The 11,475-nt window shown below is 38.2% G+C and overlaps 1 protein-coding gene across 1 annotated transcript in view; it reads right to left on the minus strand.

Moving 5' to 3' along the window:
* ATP7A (ATPase copper transporting alpha) overlaps positions 1–11,475 on the minus strand; it is a 148,849-nt gene that overhangs the window by 111,605 nt on the left and 25,769 nt on the right. The gene's annotated exons all lie outside the window — the stretch shown is intronic.

The raw sequence follows: 11,475 nt of genomic DNA on the forward strand, positions 1-11,475 counted from the left end.
TATATATATATATATATATAAAAGCATGCTTAAAAAACCATACCAAACTCACTGCCATAGCAAATGGACCGATAAATTCCACTTCAGGTGAGTTTGGAGAGAGCAGAATTGATACAATTGGGGAAGAGCGCAAGAGGAAGTTCAACTATACAGCAGATACAAATAAATTTGCTATAGGAGTCCCTATACTACTTTTTTGGCCTAGATAATTTCATTACAAAATTTTCCTGAAGGAAAAAAACTCATTTAAGGGGGAAATAAAGGAGGGAAAAATACAGGGTATATGCAGAAATTAGGAGAAAAGTTACCAAAATTGAAATAATCCAAGTGAGACTAATGATATAAATTGATATAAACTCAAACATATAAGTATTCTAAATCATCCAACTATCAAAACAGCTATTTTGTTACACAAATGGTTTACAGCTATGCAAAGTTGAGCTAGCTGACTTCAGATATCTATATATTTCCAAATCAATAAACATTTCTTGTCCATTTACTTTTCTTCAAGAGGGGAAAGTATTTACTTCTCTATTATTGTATATAATCCATTCCTTTCTTTTAGATAATGTAAGTCATTGACTTGAAAAATAATCTTATTATTTAACCTGTTTTCAAAATACTGAATAATCTCTTTCAGCAGGACTTCTCATCAGATCAACAGCGGAATGAAATTCTTTACAAAACAGCTGGGGGAAAGGTAGGTGTATGCTTTGAAACACAATTGGTATTTTCATTTGATTGTTTCTAAAAGATTAGGAAACACTATTTAACACATATTTGTAAGGTTAAAAAAATTTTTAATTAAAAAAAGGCAATATGCTTTACTAGCCATTTTTTTGGCGCCCTATATAAAGGAGCCCTGTTAGCATAATGATTACTTGTTGGGCTGCTAACCACAAAGTCAGCAATTCGAAACTAATTGCTCTGTGGGAGAGAGACAAGGTTTCCTAGTCCCATAAAGAGTTACAGTCTCAGAAATTGACAGGGGCAGTTCTACCCTGTCCTACAGGGGCCCTATGAGTTAGAATTGATTTGCAATGGCAGTGCGTTTGGTTTTCAGTTTACATAAATAAGTTGTCCTATGATGACAAAAAGAGCCCCTGGATGTCAAAAACAGAAAAGTGTTCAATTGCTGAAGTTTGGTGATTCAAAACCATATAAAGGTACCTTGGAAGGAATGCCTGGAAATCTGCTTCTAAAATATCACTCCCTTGAAACCCCTATGGGGTGCTGCCCTTCTCTGCAACTCAAATCAGAAGCCACTTGACAGCAGATGGTTTTTGTGAATTTTTTCTTGTTGTTTGTTTTTGTTTTTTAATGACAATAATAAAAGACTTGTGATTATTACAGCATTGAATAGTTTACAAAACTTGAGTCCAGAGCCAAAAATAACCTGAAAAGAATTAACTGAATAAAACAATGTTTCCAAAAGCATCAAGCAAATCTGACAAAAGCAGGGGTATGTCCTGGGTGAGGAGAATGCTTGAAAAATACTGATACTCTGCAGTGTTCACAGATGGAAACAGGTTACCCCGAAGCTTTAAAATCTTCCTTAAGCTACTATCATGCCTTTCCACCATGGGCTAAGCAATTGCGGCCATGTCCATAACAAGATTAGAGGAAAAAACATAATGTTTTTAGTATGGGAGAAATCTGGTGATATAACAGATTACAAATTGAGCTGCTAACTACAATGTCAGCAATTTGAGCCCACCAGCTGCTGTGCAGAGAGAAAAATGAAACTTTCTACTCCTGTAAAGATTTTCAGTCTTTGAAACCCACAGGAGCCATTCTACTCTGTTCTACAGGATCACTATGAGTTAAAATGGGAGTTTTGAGTTTGAAAAACTTGTCTTGCCTCAGTTCAGCTATAGTTGTTATTGTAGGAAGCTACAAGGGAACAGGATTCAAATACTTGGCATTCCATAGAGCAGCTGATTTTCAAACATAGTATAGGCTAAATATGAATTGGTACAGAAATTTATCTTAGACTCTATAAAGATGGGTTTGTAGTGCCAATGAATGCCCTTTGGAAAAAAGTTATCATGGAAAACTATGCATAAGAAAAATGCCACTTTAATTTTAAGTGCACAATTCAATAACAATTACATACACCACACTGTACACCCATGTGTTAGCGGTTGCCATTAAATTGGCTCCAACTCATGGCAATCTTACATATAACAGAATACCAGGTCCTAGATCATCTTATGATAGTTTGGAGTACAGACTTCTAGTTGCCTTTTCATGATGTTCATTTAGAATAGGCAAGGATCTTGGGCATCTTCAAACCACCCTTTACTCTAAATTGGCTTAGACATGTTCTAAAATCCTAAAATGTCCATGTATTGATTTTCCAATATTTACATGAACGATCAAGGCCTTTTCTTTTCATATGAGCTCTCTGGAATTTCTTCCTTTTTTCCTGCATAAATCCCACGCATATTCAATCAGAAAACATTCATAAGGGTCATCAGATAGACCTGAAACTATTTACAGGCTTTTTTTTTCTTTTTTCTTTATGTCTATCTATATAAGATAGACAGGATAAACAACCCCAAGGAGAAAGCAATTGGACCCATGGTTCCATGGGGACAGAGAGGAGGAGATGGGGGAAAGGGAGGGGGAAGCCAACAAACTCAGGAACAAGGGAACAAAAAGGGATCTAAAATCGATTGCAAGGAAGGTGAAGAATGCCTGGTGGGGTTTGATCAAATGTAATGTAGCCAAGAGGAAGTACAGAGAGCCAAACGAAGGTTGAACATGATAGTGGAATGGTAGGAAAGTAAAAGGGAATAGAGAAAAGAACTAGGAGGCAAAAGACATTTATAGAGATCTAAATATAGGCATGTATATAAGTGTCATTTTGTAGGACTGCCATGGCTTGCATGTTACTATGATGCTGGAAACTATTTCACCATTATTTCAAATACCATGGTGGACAGGCTTCAGTGGAGCTTCCAGACTAAAATAGACTAAGAAGAAGAAACTTCTGAAAAATTAGCCGGTAAAATTTCATGAATAACAGCAGAACACTGTCTGATGTAATGCTAGAAAATGAGCCACTCCACTTTGGCTAAATCCAGTCATAGGAGAGAGGCAAAAAATTTCACTAAAAGAAGGCTGCAGTAGATAGGGAGAGATGTATGTAACGATAACTACACTGAACTACTTAGTTTTATACCCCAAAAGTTTTACTACCGACAAAAGGTTATAATTTCACTATTTTTAGATTAAAGGTACACTATAACCTTGAGAAGGAGTCAATGGTGGTTCAAATGGTTAAAGCACTAGGCAGTTGACCAAAAGATTGGTGGTTTGAGTTTACCCAGGGATGACTCAAAAGAAGGCCTGGGTGTCTACTTCTGATCGATCAGCCATGAATGCCCTATAGAATTCAAATTTACTCTGACAAACACGGAGCTGACATGAAATAGAATCAATTCTACAGAAACGGACTGCATCAATCCTTTAAGATTGGAGGACTCTATTCTCCCTTCCCCCCAATCCCACACCGCCCCCTCAAGGGTTCTCAATTTTCCATTATTTTATTATATTCTCTCCTTCAGGATTTAACTCTAGGAGCTCCACCAACTGGAAGCAATTTACACCGATCTTCTCATCTGTTAAAAATAATCCACCTTTAATATATTTTACTTATACTTTACAAGTCTTCTAATTCTCTCAGCATTATTATCAATGTTTTTCATCTCCATTGTAACTTCTAAGTCTATTTCTCCTTTTTCTCTGAATTTATCACATTCTGCACTGCAATGAACTGTGTACTATGGCTCTCCTAGCCACAGTTTTTGCTACGCCCACCCACTGAACTTTTCCTCATGGGACTGGGTAAATGAAAGTGGGAGAAGACTCCGATAGGATGGTATTATGAGTGACTGTGAGCAGAAGTAGTTGTGATTGCTCTTCTGCAGGGCATCAAACAAACCATCTCAGAAGGAGTTAGAGAGGAAATCTCATTACCAGCAAGAAAAAAGTCAGGAGTGGAGTTTGACGTTTCTGTACATTCAATCTCTTTGATCCAGAAGACAGCTGTGACAGCAGAGTAGCAACAGAGAGGGACAGAATAGTAGCAGCAAAAGCAACACCCGGAGGATAAGACAAGATGGGGTACTTCCAGCCCATGCAGTAAGTAAAACTGAGTGCCTTTGAGCCATAGGTTGACTTGTGGAGTGGAGTGTTTTAGAAACTTAATTAGGGGAGCTAGGTTTGCTAACACAAAGAGAGCAGAGTGCCTTTCTGTCAAGGTTTATGGGAGAATGGTGTTCCCTTTGGGCATGTATTGGCAGCCTAAAAGAGCTTTAAAGCCTTTTCCAAGCAGGATAGAGGACAGGCCAAGAGGTTGGAGGTCACAGAGTGACCTTCCTCCTGGCACAGTAGAGATAGTCCCAAGTGAACATCTGTATCGCAAACATTTCTCACCTGAATTCAATCTATTAACTTCTCTAAAACCGAAGAATCATAAATATCAAAAAAAAGAAAATGAGCCACTCAGGTTAGAAGGCATACAAAACATACTGGGGAAGAGCTGCCTCTTTAAAGTACAGTCAACCTTAATGACACAAATGAGGCAAAGCTTCATTTGCTGATGTGGCATGACTCAAAACAAATAGAAGCAGATGCAAATATTAATAATTGGACATGTTTAATTAAATATTTATGATATACAAAACTTGGAAAATTGGACGTTGTCAAAAATGAAATGGAAATAGGAGCTGATACCAAGGACTCAATAGAAAGTAAATTGTTTAGAAAATAATGATGGCAACATATTGGTACAAATATGCTTGATACAATTTATGTATGGATTGTTATAAGAGCTGTAAGAGCCCCCAATAAAATAATCCCTTAATAAAAAATGAAATGAAATGCATAAATACCTATAACCTAGGCATTAGTGAGCTTGAATGGACTTTTGAATTATAAAATCATATGGCTTACTGTACTAGAAATGACAAATGGAAGCGGAATGGCATTGTGTTGTCAAAAAGAACATTTCAAGAGTTATCTTGAAGTACAATGCTGTCTATAATAGGATGATATCCATATGCCTACAAGGAAAATAAGTTAATATGACTATTATTCAAATTTATAAATCAAATGCTAAAGCCAATGGTGAAGATATGGAAGAATTCCATCAACCACTGCAGTTTGAAATTGATGAAGCATGTAATCAAGATGCATTGGTAATTAGTGATTACTGGAATGAAAAACTTGGAAACAGAGAGGAAGTGCTAGTATGGCTTTGGTATATGACCCCAGTGATATAACACATGATAGAATTTTATAAGGCCAATTTTATTTATTACAAATACCTTTTGTCCAAAAAATAAACAGGGATTATAAATGTAGACCTCACCAGAGGAAATGCACAGGAATCAAAGCAACTACATCCAGGGAAAGAGACTATGGAAAAGGTCAATATCATTAACCAACACAAGGCCAGGGGCTTCAAGTCTGCTTTGCTTTCAGTAAGCATGATCTGCTTATAAGAAGTTATTCAATCTGTATGCTAACAAATAATCTGAGAAACTGGATGATATGACAAAAACTTGGCATCAGAATGAAGTCTCGTTAGCAATATGTGATATGCAGGCAGCATAACCTTGCTTGCTGAAAGTAAAGGGGACTTGAAGATCAAACACAACAGCTTTTGGTATGGATTATACCTCAACATAAAGAAAACAAAAATCCTCACAGCGGGGCCAATAAACAACATGTTAAATGGAGAAAAGATTGAACATGTCAAGGATCTCATTTCACTTGGATCCACAATCAGTGTCCAAGGTATAATGTATGGCATTGAGCAAATCTACTGTAAAAGACCTCTTCAAAGTGTTCCAGAACAAAGATGTCACTTTGAGGGCTGAGGTACATCTGAGCCAAGCCATGGTATTGTTAACTGCCTCATATGTGTGAAACTTGGACCATGAATAATGAAGACCAGAGAAGACTTGATGCATTTGAGTTAGGATGCTGGCGAAGAACATTGACTGTGCCATAGTCGGTACAACTAGAATGTTCTGTAGAAGCGTGGATGGTGAGAGACTTCATCTCATGCCCTTGGGACAGGTGATCAGAAGGAATCAGTCCCTGGAGAAGGACATCATGCTTGGTAAAGTAGAGGGTCAGAGAAAAAGAAGAAGACTCCAATGAGTTGAATTTGACATAATGGCTGCAACAAAGGGTGCAAATACAGCAAGGATGGTGAGAATGGTGCAGGACCAGAGAGAGAGTCTTCCATTCTGTTGTAAATAGAGCTGTTAACAACAACATGTTCAAAAAAACCCCAACTACAACAACATGTTCCGGGCATCATTCTAGGTGCTGGTGATATAGCAATGAACAAGATACACACTGTTCCTGTTCTCATGGAGCTTACCTTCTCATGAAGGAGATGGGCAATAGCAAACAAAGAAATAAACAATATTAGGTAGCAATAAATATTATAAAGAAAAATAGAGCAGCGAAGGGGGATACCTAAGTATTGCCTAGAGTCTGCTTTTACATTGACCATGTATTATATTCCTAAACAGGGGAAAAAAACATTTTGATCTTTAAAAAGGCAAGCATATTTCAATGATGCCTTTAGAGGATTCATGTACCAGATAATAAAAATAAAATTTAAAAAACCTCACTGCCATTAAGTCAATTCTGACTCATAGCAACCCTACAGGACAGAACTGCGCTTTCCAAGACCATAACTCTTTATAGGAGTAGAAAGTCTTGTCTTTCTCCAAAGGTGTAGCTGGTGGTTTCAAACTGCTAAACTTGTAGACAGCAACACAATGCATAACCACAACATCACCAAAGTTTGACCATATTACCTTAAAACTCTTAAAAGACTTAAAACTTACATGACTAAACTTAAAAGACTAACATTCAGTTATATGGAAAGTTCACTTCTTCAAAATATCTCATAATACTAGAGACAGATGGTTGAGGTTTTTATCTATTGTATTTAGTTATTGCTGTTAGTTTTAGTTTTATTCATGTTTTTCTGTACATGAAATCCAGGATAGGTGTAACTATAGAGCCAGTAACTGGATCAATGGTTCCTTGGGGGTATGGCAGACTCCTGTTAGGGAGAAATGGGGAACTAATGATGATGAGTACAAGACAAAGAAAATGTCTAAAGTTGATTGTGGTAATGACTGTAAAACTCTTCTTGATGTGATTAAATTATTGAATTATGTAATATGCGAATTATACATCAATAAAACTTTATAAAATATTTCAGTCCTTAACACTTGATTAAAAAGTAGTTTTCCATTTTTAAACTTATTTTAAGGTACTGTTGTGTGCTGCCAAATTCATCTCTGACTCTGTGTGACAAGAATAGAACTGCCCCAGAGGGTTTTCTAGGCTGTAATCTGTATGGGAGCAGATCACCATTTCCTGCCATCTGCTGGGGGGATTCAAAACACCAACCTTTTCATTATCAGTGAGCTCTCAACCACTGTGCCACCAGGGCTACTATAAAAGGGAACATAAACAAAAACAAAGGAAAAAACCCACTGGCATCTATACTATACAGGGCTTCTAAGGCTGTAAATCTTTACAGGAACAAATAACCTAATTTTTCTCCCACTGAGCAGCTGGTGGGCTTGAACTATTGACCTTGACCTTAGCAGTCCAACGCTTACCCAACAGTGCCACCAGGCTCCTTTGGCCTCATTAGAATGTCAAATTCAAAAAAAAAAAAGAATGTCAAATTCATGAGATTCACTGAGGGTTCCCTAAAACCTCTCCTTTCGATAAAGGAGAAACTACTAAACCTCAAAGAGATGTTTAGCTTCAATTCCAACACTGTAGCTTTGTACCTCTACAGACATTTACTGAGATCACCTTGTAAAAATGAAAAAAATCCCTATTACTTTCCACAAGTTTATATAGTGAGTTGCTCTGATTTAATTGGTGTCCACTATTTTACACTTCTAATTTCTAATATCCATTGTGATGGCTACACAGAAATTCACAAACAAAATTCATGATGAAAGAGTCTATTAAGAAAAACAAAAGACTTTATTAAGGAAGGTAACAAGCTGTAATGCCTGTAAGAAATGCTCAGGGTAGTTGTTTATCAGGATATGTTACAAAGTTTCAGGTCTACTAGTAAAGACCCAAAGGGCCATACCACTCTGCTGTAAGCCTCAAGGAGAAGGCATTCAGCTCAAGTGCCACAGATCAGCAAAACCAACTCCCTTTATTAAGTGCCCAAGAGGCACCTCAATCCAGTAAGCCACAGCTGGAAGGCACTCACGTCCACTTCCATGCATCAGCAAGTCCAACTTCCCCAATTAAGTGTCCAGAGGCACTCTACTCTGCAAACTAGTCTCCTGCACTTTCTCTGTGGGTTGTTGGGAAGTCCATCACTCTGTTCCATACTCTGGCTTCTGGTTCAGCTGCTGCTCCTTTGATGGTATAGCTATCATCTGGATCCAAGAGGTTCACTACACAGGAATCTTGGGTCCAGAGGACACACTCCACTCCTGGCTTTTGCTGGTAATAAGATCCCTCCTCCTGCTTCTCAGGGGGCATATTTTATATACAACAGGGCATATTGCCACTCCAAGGAATCCTAGTCACAATTACTCCCAGGTGAAACCTTATCAATATCTTCCCCCACCTTCTTCTCAGACCCAACCAAGGAAAGGTCATTTGGTGGGAGTTAGAGACTTTGGCTAGACTGAAGAACCATATTAAATAATTCACTGCCCTTTCATGAGTCAAGGTTTTTACACTTTTGATTCATTCTCTTAGTTCTTTAAAACTATAAAATTTGCAGACTAAAAAAATAAGGGAAGGATGACCTGAGAATTTAACCAAAGAGGTTTTTTTGCATGTTGCCTTCATTTTAAAAAAAATCATTTTATTGGGGGCTCGTACAACTCCTATCACAATCCTTCCATTGTGTCGAGCACATTTGTATATTTGTTGCCATCATCATTCTCAAAACATTTGCTTTGTACTTGAGCCCTTGGTATCAGCTCTGCATTTTTCCCCTCCTTCCTCACTCCCCCCTCCCTCATAAACCCTTGATAATTTATAAATTATTATTATTTTGCCATACCTTACACTGTCCGCCGTCTCCCTTCACCCACTTTTCTGTTGTCCGTCCCCCAGGGAGGAGGTTATATGTAGATCCCTGTAATCTGTTCCCCCTTTCTACCCCACCCGCCCTCCACCCTCCCAGTATCACCACTCTCAGCACTGGTCCTGAAGGGATCATCTGCCCTGGATTCCCTGTGTTTCCAGCTCCTATCTGTACCAGTGTACATCCTCTGGTCTAATCAGACTTACAAGGTAGAATTCAGATCATGATAATGAGGGGGAGGAAGCATTTAGGAACTAGAGGAAAGTTGTGTGTTTCATCGTTGCTACACTGCACCCTGACTGGCTCATCTCCTCTGTAAGGAGATGTCCAGTTGCCTACAGATGGGTCTTGGGTCCCCAACCTGCACTCCCCCTCATTCACAATCTATAAAAAGCTGAATAATGAAAAGAAGAATATAATATAACAATGTTAACTATAATTAAAGAGTTAAAGAAAAACAGACATGGAGATTTAAAAGAAGTAAGGAATGCAATGGAAGAACTAAATATGGATTTTAAAAAGAGAGATTTTTTTAAAAGCCAGATAAAATGTGTTAATTGAAGGGACAGTAACTGAAATGAGAAACACAATGGAAAGATGTAACAAAAGATTTAACCTGAAGTGGGAAGCAGATGTTTTGAGAATGATGGTGGCAACAAATGTGCAAATGTGCTTGGCACAATGGATGGATATATGGATTGTGACAAGCATTGTACGAGTCCCCAATAAAATGATTAAAAAAAAGAAATAGTGAATTACAAGATAAAATAGCCATAATTACAGATGCTAAAGAGTAACAAAACAGGTTCAAGAAGCCGAGCACAGTTTAAGAAAATTATGGGACAGTATCAAAAAACCTATTGGGAGGTGACTTCAGGATGTTTGTGGAGAAAATGCATTCTTTTTTAATTCCATTATTCTACAACACTTTTTGAAATTTCCTCATATACACATCACTGGAATTCTGGAAGGGGATGAGAAAAAAGACAGAATATTTAAAGAAATAATTGTAGAAATTTTCTAAAATCTGACAAAGGTCATATTCAAGCAGCTCAAAGTACTCCGAGAAGGAGCTCTACGCTGAGACACACCATAATTAGGTTCCCAAATGGCAAGAACAAAAGATCAGCACGCAATCCCATACAAAATATCCCCAATAAGATAATGGGCCAGTATTTGTGTTTTAGGTGTATAGAGAGAGGAAAGAGTGAATACAAGTGGGGTTTTGACTGTTGGTCTCCCTGTACTGAAAAGAGAAAGGGTGCAAGCCAAAGACTATTAAGATTCCCAAGATGGTTTATTATCCAGATCTATTTGTCTGGATCACTCAAGAACCATTTCTTTTTTTTTTAATCATTTTATTGGGGTCTCATACAATTCTTATCACAATTCATACATACATCCATTGTGTCAAGCACGTTTGTACATTTGTTGCCATCATCATTCTCAAAACATTTTCTTTCTACTTGAACCCTTGGTATCAGCCCCTCATTTTTCCCCTCCCTCCCCTCCCTCACAAGCCCTTGAAAACGTATAAATTATTATTCATTTGTCATGTCTTACACTGTCCGATGTCTCTCTTCACCCACTTCTCTGTTGTCCGTCCCCCAGGGAAGGGGTTATATATAGATCCTTGTGATCGGTTCCCCCTTCCCTCCACCCTCCCGGTACCACCACTCTCACCACTGGTCCTGAGGGGTTCATCTGTCCTAGATTCCCTGTGTTCCCACTTCCTATCTGTACCACTGTATATCCTCTGGTCTAGCCAGATTTGTAAGGTAGAAGTGGGATCATAATAGTGGTGGTGGGGAGAAGCATTAAAGAACTAGAGGAAAGTTGTATGTTTCATTGGTGCTATAAGGCACCCTGACTGGCTCATCTCCTGCCTGCGACCTCTGCAAGGTGGTGTCCAGTTGCCTACAGATGGGCTTTGAGTCCCTACTCCACAGTCCCACTCATTCAAAATGATATGATTTTTTGTTCTTTGATGCCTGATACCTGATCCCATCTACACCTCATGATCACACAGGCTGGTGTGCTGCTTTCATGTGGGCCGCTCTTGCTTCTCAGCTAGATGGCCGCTTGTTTATCTTCAAGCCTTTAAGACCCCAGACACTATATCTTTTGATAGTCAGACACCATCAGCTTTCTTCACCACATTTGCTTATGCACCCGCTTTGTCTTCAGCGATCATGTCAGGAAGGTGAGCATCATGGAATGCCAGTTTAACAGAACAAAGTGTTCTTGCGTTGAGAAAGTACTTGAGGGAGTCCATTTGCTACCTTAATACTAAACCTATAAATATATGCACATAGATCTATTTCCCCATCTTCATATATAAATATATTTACATATGT

Source organism: Echinops telfairi, unplaced genomic scaffold (genome assembly GCF_000313985.2).
Source record: "Echinops telfairi isolate 266 unplaced genomic scaffold, ASM31398v2 ScPeMD7_7418;HRSCAF=8456, whole genome shotgun sequence".
Taxonomy (NCBI): domain Eukaryota; kingdom Metazoa; phylum Chordata; class Mammalia; order Afrosoricida; family Tenrecidae; genus Echinops; species Echinops telfairi.